At 45.4% G+C, this 10,349-nt stretch overlaps 1 long non-coding RNA gene across 1 annotated transcript; it reads left to right on the top strand.

Moving 5' to 3' along the window:
- The first annotated feature begins 210 nt into the window (after positions 1 to 210).
- Positions 211 to 8,155, top strand: LOC142473656 (uncharacterized). Its single transcript, XR_012790101.1, has 3 exons — positions 211 to 569; positions 5,037 to 5,103; positions 7,447 to 8,155. It is a non-coding gene; the product is annotated as an uncharacterized LOC142473656 (long non-coding RNA).
- Positions 8,156 to 10,349: the final 2,194 nt, after the last annotated feature.

The following is a 10,349-nucleotide window of genomic DNA, read 5'->3' on the forward strand; positions in this document are numbered from 1 at the left end:
TCATTAAATCATTAAATAATTGTGTTCATTCAACTGCTGGGTATATGCATGTATATATATGGATATGCACTCACTATAACTTAGGTACTGCTGTAAGTCGTTATAAAGTTAAAAATCACGCTACAGTTTAAGGTTAAGTTAGTTATCAGTTTTGCGCCGGTGGGATTCACCAACGATGTCGTACATGTGTTCCTCATATAGGTCCCTGACGAATTAGGACCTCAAACAAGTCCCAGGGGGGTCGGTCCTGGGAAGGGAAAGCCGGCCGTTTTGGAAGATCAGGCATACCGACCTGCCCATTGGGCGTCAGATTCCCACTCGGGGGACCCTGAGGGGAGCTCTGGTTTTTCTTTTATTTTTTTTCATTATTACAAAGCGGATTAACTTATGTTTCCAATTTTGCTTTACCCCTTATGTGTTTTCCCTTGTACTGTCTCCTCCCTCCCTACCTCTCCCAATCCTTTCCCCACCCGGCCGGGGAGGATGCCGACCTAGACGGAACACAAGAACTTTGCCGGATGGTAACACCAAAAACGTCCGCCAGTTGAACAAGGGACAAAGTGGACAGGGTGAGTCATCAAACGTTAGCTTGTTACACTTCTCACACATTAAGTGATGGCGTTAACCCTTATATCACATAACGTTAAGGGCTTTAATAGCCCAACCAAGAGAAAAATAGCTTTCGCTGACTATAAACGAAAACACGCAGATGTCCTAATGTTACAGGAGACTCATTTTAGCAAGACCAACGCGCCTAAATTCCTAGACAAAGACTATGCCCAGTTCTACCTTTCCACCGCACCGGTTAAAAAACGTGGAGTGGTCATCTTGTTCCATAATAAAATCCCATTTGTAGCCCAAACTATTAAAAGAGACACAGAGGGACGCTTTTTTATACTAGTGGGCACGATACGGGAGCAATGCATCACAATAGCCACAATCTATGCCCCCTGCGAGCAGGACGCAGTCTTCTTTGAAGACTTTTTTCGGACTCTACGCACCGTCGCAAGGGGCGGCGTAATACTCGCAGGGGATATCAACATGGTCATGCAACCAATCCTAGACAGATCAGGGAATACGGGCACAGTACATAAAAAAGTGGGGACCTCTTTACGCAAGGGCCTCAAAGACAACCAACTGACTGACATATGGAGAGAACTACACCCGACTGATAGGGACTATACGTTCTATTCCCACCCACACGGCTCCTACAGCAGAATTGATTACTTTTTCGTCTCTTGCCAACTGGTTCCTCTGGTCTCCCGAGCTGGGATCAATGATATTTCATGGTCTGACCATGCACCGATAGAGCTAAGGTGCGAGCACATCCGAACAGGCAGACCAGGAGCGAACTGGAAGCTCAACGAATCAATCCTAAAAATCCCTGAGATTTATGAGACAATAAAGGAAGAAATAGTTCAATTCTTCCACACAAACACAGGCTCTGTAGATTCCCAGTTTGTATTATGGGAGGCTCACAAAGCGACGCTGAGGGGCATACTAATTAGCACCACAGCTAGGAGAAAACGGGAAAGGGACTCAAAAATTATGAAGCTTCAATCGAGATTACATTCCCTTACATCTCTCCATAAGAGTAACCCTACAAGAATTGAAAGATACCAAAATTGAACTAAACATGTTGTTGACCTCCAGGGCAGATAACGCGCTGAGTTGGTCTAAGAGGAAATTTTACGAAAAAGCGAACAGGCCGGATACTATGCTGGCTCGAGCGTTAAGAGACAGACAAGTGAAGTTTAATATCCAAGCTATACGCTTAAAATCAGGCACCCCCACGGCCAACCCTAAGAAAATAGTAGAAGAATTTGGTTTGTTCTATGAAACACTATATAATGGAGAGAAAGTGGCACATAACGCTAAAACGAGCGAGAAGCTGAGAGATTTCTTAGCCAGCTCAAAACTAGGGAGATTGACAGAGGCAGAGAGAGAGGCCATGGGCGCTGATTTCTCTATAGAGGAGGTGTCACAAGCCATTAAGGAACTCAAACCCTCAAAAGCCCCAGGGCCTGATGGCTTCTCGGGGCTATACTATAAGAAATTTGCCAAAGTACTAGCCCCTAGGTTGCTCCACGTGTTCAATGCAATATTAGCAGGAGCCCCCATCCTCAGAGAGATGTTACAGGCGTCTATATCATTAATCCATAAACCAGGTAAAGATCCGCTGGACTTCAAAAGTTATAGGCCCATATCCCTAATCAATACTGATATTAAAATATACGCTAAACTATTGGCCAATAGATTATGTCTAATCCTACCCAGACTTATACACCCAGATCAGGTCGGATTCATTAAAGGCAGACAGGCAGCGGACAATACCCGGCGATTTATTGATCTGGTAGAATTGGCCACTAAAAATAACACACAAAGTACAGGCATACCCCGCATTAACGTACGCAATGGGACCGGAGCATGTATGTAAAGTGAAAATGTACTTAAAGTGAAGCACTCCCTTTTTCCCACTTATCGATGGATGTACTGTACTGCAATCATCATATACGTGCATAACTGATGTAAATAACACATTTGTAACAGGCTCTATAGTCTCCCCGCTTGCGCACAGCTTCGGTACAGGTAGGGAGCCGGTATTGCTGTGCAGGACGTGCTGCCAGGCGCATGCGTGAGCTGCTGTTTGCCTATTGGGCGATATGTCCTTACTCGCGAGTGTACTTAAAGTGAGTGTCCTTAAACCGGGGTATGCCTGTATGTTGTTAAGTCTGGATGCAGAAAAAGCTTTTGATAGGATAGACTGGCCTTACCTGAAGGAGACGCTTGCGGCATTTGGCTTTGGGGATCAGGTGAGTAGAGTGATTCTCTCGCTGTACTCAGGACCTACCGCCAGGGTAATACACCAGGGCTTTTCATCTCTCCCCTTTCAAATTAAGAGTGGCACGAGACAGGGATGCCCATTATCCCCTTTCCTGTTCGCTCTATGTATAGAACCACTGGCGGCGCAAATTAGAGGCAACCCGGATATCTCAGGGTTAAACGTATATTCTCAAACACATAAAGCGGCCCTGTACGTAGATGATATCCTACTAATTATCTCAAAGCCCCTCACCTCCTTGCCAAACCTATTGGATTTATTGGACAGATTCTCGAGCATTTCGGGATTTAAAATAAATCAAGCTAAATCTGAAGCCCTCAACATCAATCTCCCTAGACACGTAGAGAAGTTATTGCAACTGAATTTTAACTTCCACTGGCAACAGAAATACATAAAATATCTAGGAGTCCACATAGCCAAGAACACAAAAGACATCTACAATGCAAATTACCCCAACCTAATTCGGACGTTGATAGCTTACCTCCATAAATGGTCCTCTATACGAATATCCTGGATAGGTAGGATACATAGCGTCAAAATGAACCTACTCCCTCGTATCCTATACCTTTTCCAGACGTTACCAGTGCCACTCAGACTGAAGGATTTGCTCTCACTTCAGTCTGCAATCTCTAAATTTATCTGGGGAGGGAAAAAACCGAGAGTCAACAAATTAAATATGAAAAGATCTGTCCTAGCGGGGGGCCTAGCGGTACCCTGCCTGCTCTCATATTACAAAGCGGCTCAATTAAGCCAAATTGTTCAATGGCAATCCAGTCCACATTTAAAATGGTGGGTGGAATTAGAGAGTGCTGCCTGCGCTCCTTTAAAAATACGCAACTTGATTTGGCTACCTAAAACAGCATGACGATCTGCTGACATGCCACTTTCCTCAATGACCAACTCGTTGTCTATCTGGGAGGCTAATAAGACTAAATACTCTCTCACAACGAGTAAATCTTTGATGTCCCCAATTTGGAACAATCCCAAGTTCGCTCCTGGCCTTCTGGAGGGAGATGCATCAATTTGGAAACAAAAAGTTATATACGAATTAAAGATCTGGAGGGTTACAATAGCAAGATTAAAACGTTTGATCACGTCAGAGAAGAAAAAGATATACCCCACTCAGAATTTTTTAGGTACCTCCAGCTCCGAGCATTTTATAACAAATTTGCCCCATACCCCCCCCTGACGTCATTCGAAAAGCTCTGTCTGGCAGAGACCGACACAAAGGGACTCACATCACAATTGTACAAGGAAGTAGTTGATTCTGCGAGCTCTAGACAGCAGCCACCGTCATTTAGAACCCAATGGGAAAGAGACCTGGGAGAGACATTAGAAGACGACGAGTGGAACGCTATATATCTGGCCACGGCAAAAAGCTCCATATGTACCGCACTAAAGGAGAACGCATATAAGGTCCTAATGCGGTGGTACCTCACCCCAATGAAATTAGCCAAGTTCGTGCCTGGATCCTCCTCACTATGCCCCCGGCAGTGCGGAGGATCGGCCGATCTGTTACATATGCTGTGGTCTTGCCCGCGGATCTCCCCACTATGGGAAGAAATTAGACATTGGATAGAGGGTCTTCGACCTCACTATTCCCCCAGACCCATGGCTATTCCTCTTGAATAGACCACTAACGGGCCTGTCCAAAGCAAACAATAAACTAATAGCACATTTTGCAATAGCCACACGGAGCGAGATCGCAGCACTATGGAAACGCCCCAAAATTCCAAGTATCCCAAAGATTCAAAATCGATTGTGGTTTATCTGCCAGATGGAAAAGTTGACGAGTCTAGTTAACGACACTGGCACCAATTATCTCAAAGTATGGGCGCCTTGGCTGGCGCAGATGGATATCCGGGGTTGAGAGGAACACAATCTGGCTGTGATAGATGCAGGTGCGTTCTCCTTTAGGAGCGAAAACTCAGCTCACGACGACTATACAGACAAATAGACAGAACACCTACAGAGGTGTTAAACTGGAGAGGACGCAACCCACAAAGAACCTTACTAGGATCGGTGAAGAGACCAAGCACGAGTCGATGCTCCTCTTCCGGCCGCGCCACCCCTTACTCCCTTCCTACCCACCTCCTTATTTTTTTAAATTTTTTTTTTTTTTCTTTATTGATTTTGTGTTTGTCAATTTGAATTAATCGTACTATGTGAATTATGTTATTATCTTTATTGCTAGTCCACCCAAAACAATCCGGTCGAGTAGGGCCCGAAAAACCGGGATATGTCTCACGAGCTGACATACGGTACTGTCTATAGCGGAGATTAACACTAAAAATGAATGTAATGTATACTGTATTCTGTATCACTTGTTTGGAAAAATGCAATAAAATCTAAGTTACAAAAAAAAAAGAAAAGTAGACATGTTTAGCTTGCGAGAGGGCAGAGTTGAAACAGGATAGCATAAATTTGTAGTGAAGGAAGTCTGCGAGAGTATGCGATTTCCTCCAGAGGCGTTCAGAGGAACGCAGCATGTGGGAATTTAGCCAGGGTCTAGGGTTAGAAGGGCGAGGGCGGCAGAGAGAAAGCGGGGCAAGAAGATCAAGAGAGGAGGACAAGGCAGAGTTGTAGTTCCTGACCAGGTTGTCAGGGTCTGTAGCAGAGCTGAGAGTGGAGCGTAACGTGGATTCAAAGTCAGGAAAGTGAATAGAGCGCAGGTTTCTGCACAACCGGGGGTTAGATGGAGGTGGAGAAAGGGAGAAGCGAGATAGAATGAGATGAGGTGATGGTCAGAGAGAGGAAAAGAGGAAATGGAGAAATCGGAGAGACGTTTTTAGTGAAAACCAGGTCTAAGTAATGGCCATCCTTGTGGGTGCTGGCTGCAGACCACTGTTGAAGGCCAAAAGAAGAGGTTAGAGAGAGAAAGTGGGATGTCCAAGGGAGAGAGGGGCCATCAATATGACAATTGAAGTCCCCAAGGAGAAGAACGGGGGAGTCTGAGGAGAGAAAGAGAGCCAGGATTCAAAGTGAGAAAGGCAGAAGGGGGGTGAGAAGAGGTAGGTCGGCGATAAATGACCACCACATGGACAGGGAGAGAAGATCTGGACAGTGTGAGCCTCAAAGGAGGGAAAAGCAAGAGATGGAGGAATAGGAATGGTTCGGTAACGGCAGAAAGAGAGCCGGATTCCCACGCCTCCACCCCTGCCGTCAGGACACGGAGTGTGGGAGAAAGAAAGGCCACCATAGGAGAGCGCAGCTTCCAGAGCAGTGTCAGACTGAGTGAGCCAGGTCTCAGTTATAGCAAATAGGAGCAGAGTGAGAGAGAAAGAAGTCATGCACAGAGAGGCACTTGTGAGTAAGGGAGCGAGCATTCCAAAGGGCACAGGAGAAAGGGAGAGAGGAGGGAGGGTGGCAGGGGATGGGTGTGAGGTTGGAGGGGTTCACACCAGAAGGAGTAGAGGTTGTAATTGGCAGGCGAGGACGAGAGCATGTAGGAATAAGGCAGGGACCAGGATTGGGAGAGATATCCCCAGAAGCAAGGAGGAGAAGCATGGATAGAAAGAGGATGTGTGAGGATGATTTGTAGGGGTGTTTTTTAGTGCAGGGGATATAGCTGTGTGGTGTCAGAGGACGCAGGTAAGAAAGGAGTTCATGTGAACAGAGAAGTGGTAAAGGAAGGAGAGATGGAGATATATGAATGGAGTTAGAGACATACTGAGGCTGGTAAAAAGAAGTGCATAATTTGAGAAGAAGTGAACACACAGCAAATATAAATGGTAAAGGCAGCATCACAGCAGTAATGATGCAGTCTGGTATAGATGATATCCTCCTTTCCAGCGTAATTCAAATGCAGGAATCAGGGCCAGTTGGGGGTGTCCACTTCTTCTGAACTTCCTTTTAAACTTTTGTCTGCTTAATTAGCACATCTGAGGCACATTCAAACAGAAGGTTTTCTACACAGGGTGTTCCCTGTCTAGGTTTCAATGCTTAATTTAATTAAGGGTAGGATGAAACAGGATTCAAAGATAGTTTTTACCTAGCATTGTATCACTTGCATATATTATAATACACACAGCAAAGGCTTCAATGAGAGGATTTAGAGATGTTTTTTTTACCTAGCATTGTATCACTTGCATATACTGTACTATAATACACACACACAAGTATAATAAAGGTTAATACCTGGGGCTCGTCCTTACCTGGGGCTCATCTAACCATCAGACACGTTAGCTACCCTGTATTTAAAAGCCCGGTAGCCTATGCATCCTATGTAAAATATACTCTTTATTCAACTGCAAGTGTAGAAATGTTTTTTTTTTTCTTTACTTTATGCAACAGTTAAGCATATCCAAAGTCTGGGCATGTGGGGATGAGAAACCCTTTGTGCAGACCACATGTTTGGGGAAAATGGCTGCTGCTGTGACTGGAGGAGCAGGTGAAGTGTAGAAAGAAAGGAGAGTGGCAATTGGCGGACATCTGACTGGGGGGGGGGGGGCATCCACCATAAAAGTGGAGCATTTTTTTACCTCCCCAGCCAGAGTGGTGCCAGCCAAGGGGGTAAAATCATTCCAGCCAGCTGGGGGAAGCCATTGCTGAGTCCACACTGATAGGTGCTGCTCCCATTGACTCGTTTGTATTTCCCTCCACAGGCCCTTACATCTCTTAGCCCCACCTCATCTGATTGACCAATTACAGATGAACCCTCACCTACTGATTGGTCACCTGCAATTCTACCATGATTTCCTATGGAAGCAGGGAATCTATGAAAGGGGAACCCAATCAGCATTCCATAGTTCACTCTGATCTTGCCGTCAAAGTGAACTAAGCGGTGAGCTCCAAGACTGTGCTGGAGACACCCAGACATGAGCCTGGAAGTCTAACCCTGTGGGACATTCAAAAGAACTTTTGTACTATGAACTGTATCTTGACAGAGAAGAAGTGGAGAGCAGGACTATTAAGCATTACTTTTGAAAGGTCTCTGCTGCAAATTGTACCAGAGAAGTCTAGACGATATTTGCCTCAACAGAGAGTGGAAGCAAGTCCCGGGTAAGCCTTCAATGTGGTGCTCAGCACCTAGCCAGCTCAGATCCCTTCCGTATGCCCCTGTTTTAGTGAGAATAGCTCAATTATGTTTTATGTTTTGAGGTTGCTGGCTCTGGCTGGAATATAAACATTTATTGAACTGCTTTGTCCTGTCTGGTCACAGTGATAAGTTCTGGTCTCTTGTGACAGGCCATATGACACATTCTGGTGCCTGCCACGTTTGCTGGTACTTGAATGTCCTACACTTGGGGTCCAAACTAATGTAGATGAATCAGAGCATTACAGATTTTCATCAAGTAACATTTATTGTGCCATAAGGAAACACAATGTTTCGGCCTCGAACTGGCTTTTATCAAGTGAAAGGCCAGTTAGAGGCAGAAACAATGTGTTTCGTTTTGGCACAATACATTTAGCTTGATGAAAATCCATAGTGCTATGTTTCAGCTGCATTAGTTTTGATTCATTCTGGATTATTGGCAGGCAGTCCGTGGAACCAGGACCACAGATATTAGTATCAGATTTTCCCCCCCTCATTTTATGGTGTGCAGCATTTACCCTATTTTTTTACTCACTACACATGTGGTCCCAACCTTTTTGTGTCCAAGGCGCACACTTGAGAGTCCAGGAGAGTAGCAGGCAGCAACCAATTAACATACAAACACACAATTACCTTGGGGGTGGCCTCCAGTGTCACAGATGCGGAAGTTGTGCCCGACGTCCGGAGCAGAAGGAAACTGCGGCACAGCGGCAAGCTACTCACTGGAAGCCGGCAAGCTACTCGTAGCTCACGATCAACATGTTTGCGACCCCTGATCTATGAAATGGCTAGTCACGGCCACCCACAAATGCTTGACAGGCATCTTGGTGCGCGTTTGGGACCCCTGGCATATAGACAGGCAGCCTTACATCTATAGACTCAAACAAAAATGCAAACTCGTTCAGCAATGCACTGAACTTATCAAAGTTTAGTGAATAGGCCCCAAAGTGTCTAATAACCACACAAAGGATACCATAAATATTCACACCACTGTTGGTTGGGTAAAATGGAAGTCTTCTTGCCTCAGACTTTTATTCAATGTTTAGAGAGTTGCGATTCTCCTATAGAAGGTCCAATGTGACAAAGCTTTTTATGGACATTGTGTTTGACTTTGAGAAGGGCCTTTATGCTTGTAAATCCTGGCTCTAAGGCCCGGATGTTTAGATCACTTGTTTGTGGCTCTAGCCAGTAGCACAATCTTAGCTAGTAGCACAATCTGGAGGCTGACAAAATTCAGGGCCTCAGATACACAACTCTAAACTTAGTGGTCACATTTCGTCTCTCACAAGTCTGCTTCCACGTTTACTTCTTCAGAGCTTCCTCTTTTTTTTCAGCCTCCAGATATTATTTCATTTAAACAAGGATTCTGGTATTCAGACCCACATACCTCTCTCTGAAAGTGCACGCTCACCCTGCCACAATTCTTGCAAAGGACACCAGAAAAAATAGCATTGAAATTATAAGGTAGAGTGACCATGTAAGTCTGCCAGGATCTTCAGGGAAACATACAAGTGTATTATGAAAAGTAGTAGACTGTCAGGTTTGTGCTCGCCACAAACCAGGACTGGACTGCAGGGCTGAGGTGGGGATGGTTATACACAAACCTTAGACCATAAAGACGGGTCCGGAGTGCGAATTCCGTGGTCAAACGTAGCCGGGTCAGGATTGGAGAAGTCAGGGTTAACAATATATATCCAGGCCGGGGTTAGGGCAGGCGGCATAGGTGTAAGGAATCCGTTCCTGGGTTTGGTGGAAACCCTTTCCTTACAGAACTGTGCTGTTTCCAGACAACCTCCCCTCACATCCACCTGTGCTGGCAATTAGTGTCGCCCTGCCTTGGTGCTCTCTCATTGGAGGAATGCCCTCACACCTCTCTCACTGGCCTTCTTATACTCGGCTCTCACACGTCCTCAGTGCCGAGCATAGTTCTTTCTCTTAGAATGTAATTGAAGTGTTCGGTCCGGTTTCTGCTATTTCCCAACCACCCATTTCAGAGACAAGCACAATGTCCTTGGACCCCATGGAAACACCCAGTCTGACTCCTCAAGTACTCTCGGCAGTGTCCAGTATACCTTCCTCGGACTCCGGTGCTGTACTTAGTATAACCACTGTTGCTGTTCAATCCTTTGGTTCAGGAACAAACTGTTTCTCCACTGATTTTCCCACAGCTTAAGTGATAACCAAGAATGACTTTAAGCTCCTCACTGCTGAGAACACTTTTTTCTTCCTAACTTCCCTATTACTCCACGCTTAGCCTTAGAGTCTGGCATTCCGACTCCTCAGATAATACTCTCTCGCTGTTTTTCCCACAGTATTCGAGGTATCCGCTACAGACTACATGGCTGCTACAACCAACTAAGGGTTATCTCTCTTGGAATCTTCTGTAGTGACTGTTTATCCTACAGATTCAAAGGACCCAGGGTTCAAAACCGAGTTACACTTCTCTGATTTTTCCACAATATTTGGGGTACC

Source organism: Ascaphus truei (assembly GCF_040206685.1).
Source record: "Ascaphus truei isolate aAscTru1 chromosome 12 unlocalized genomic scaffold, aAscTru1.hap1 SUPER_12_unloc_3, whole genome shotgun sequence".
NCBI classification, from domain to species: Eukaryota; Metazoa; Chordata; class Amphibia; order Anura; family Ascaphidae; genus Ascaphus; species Ascaphus truei.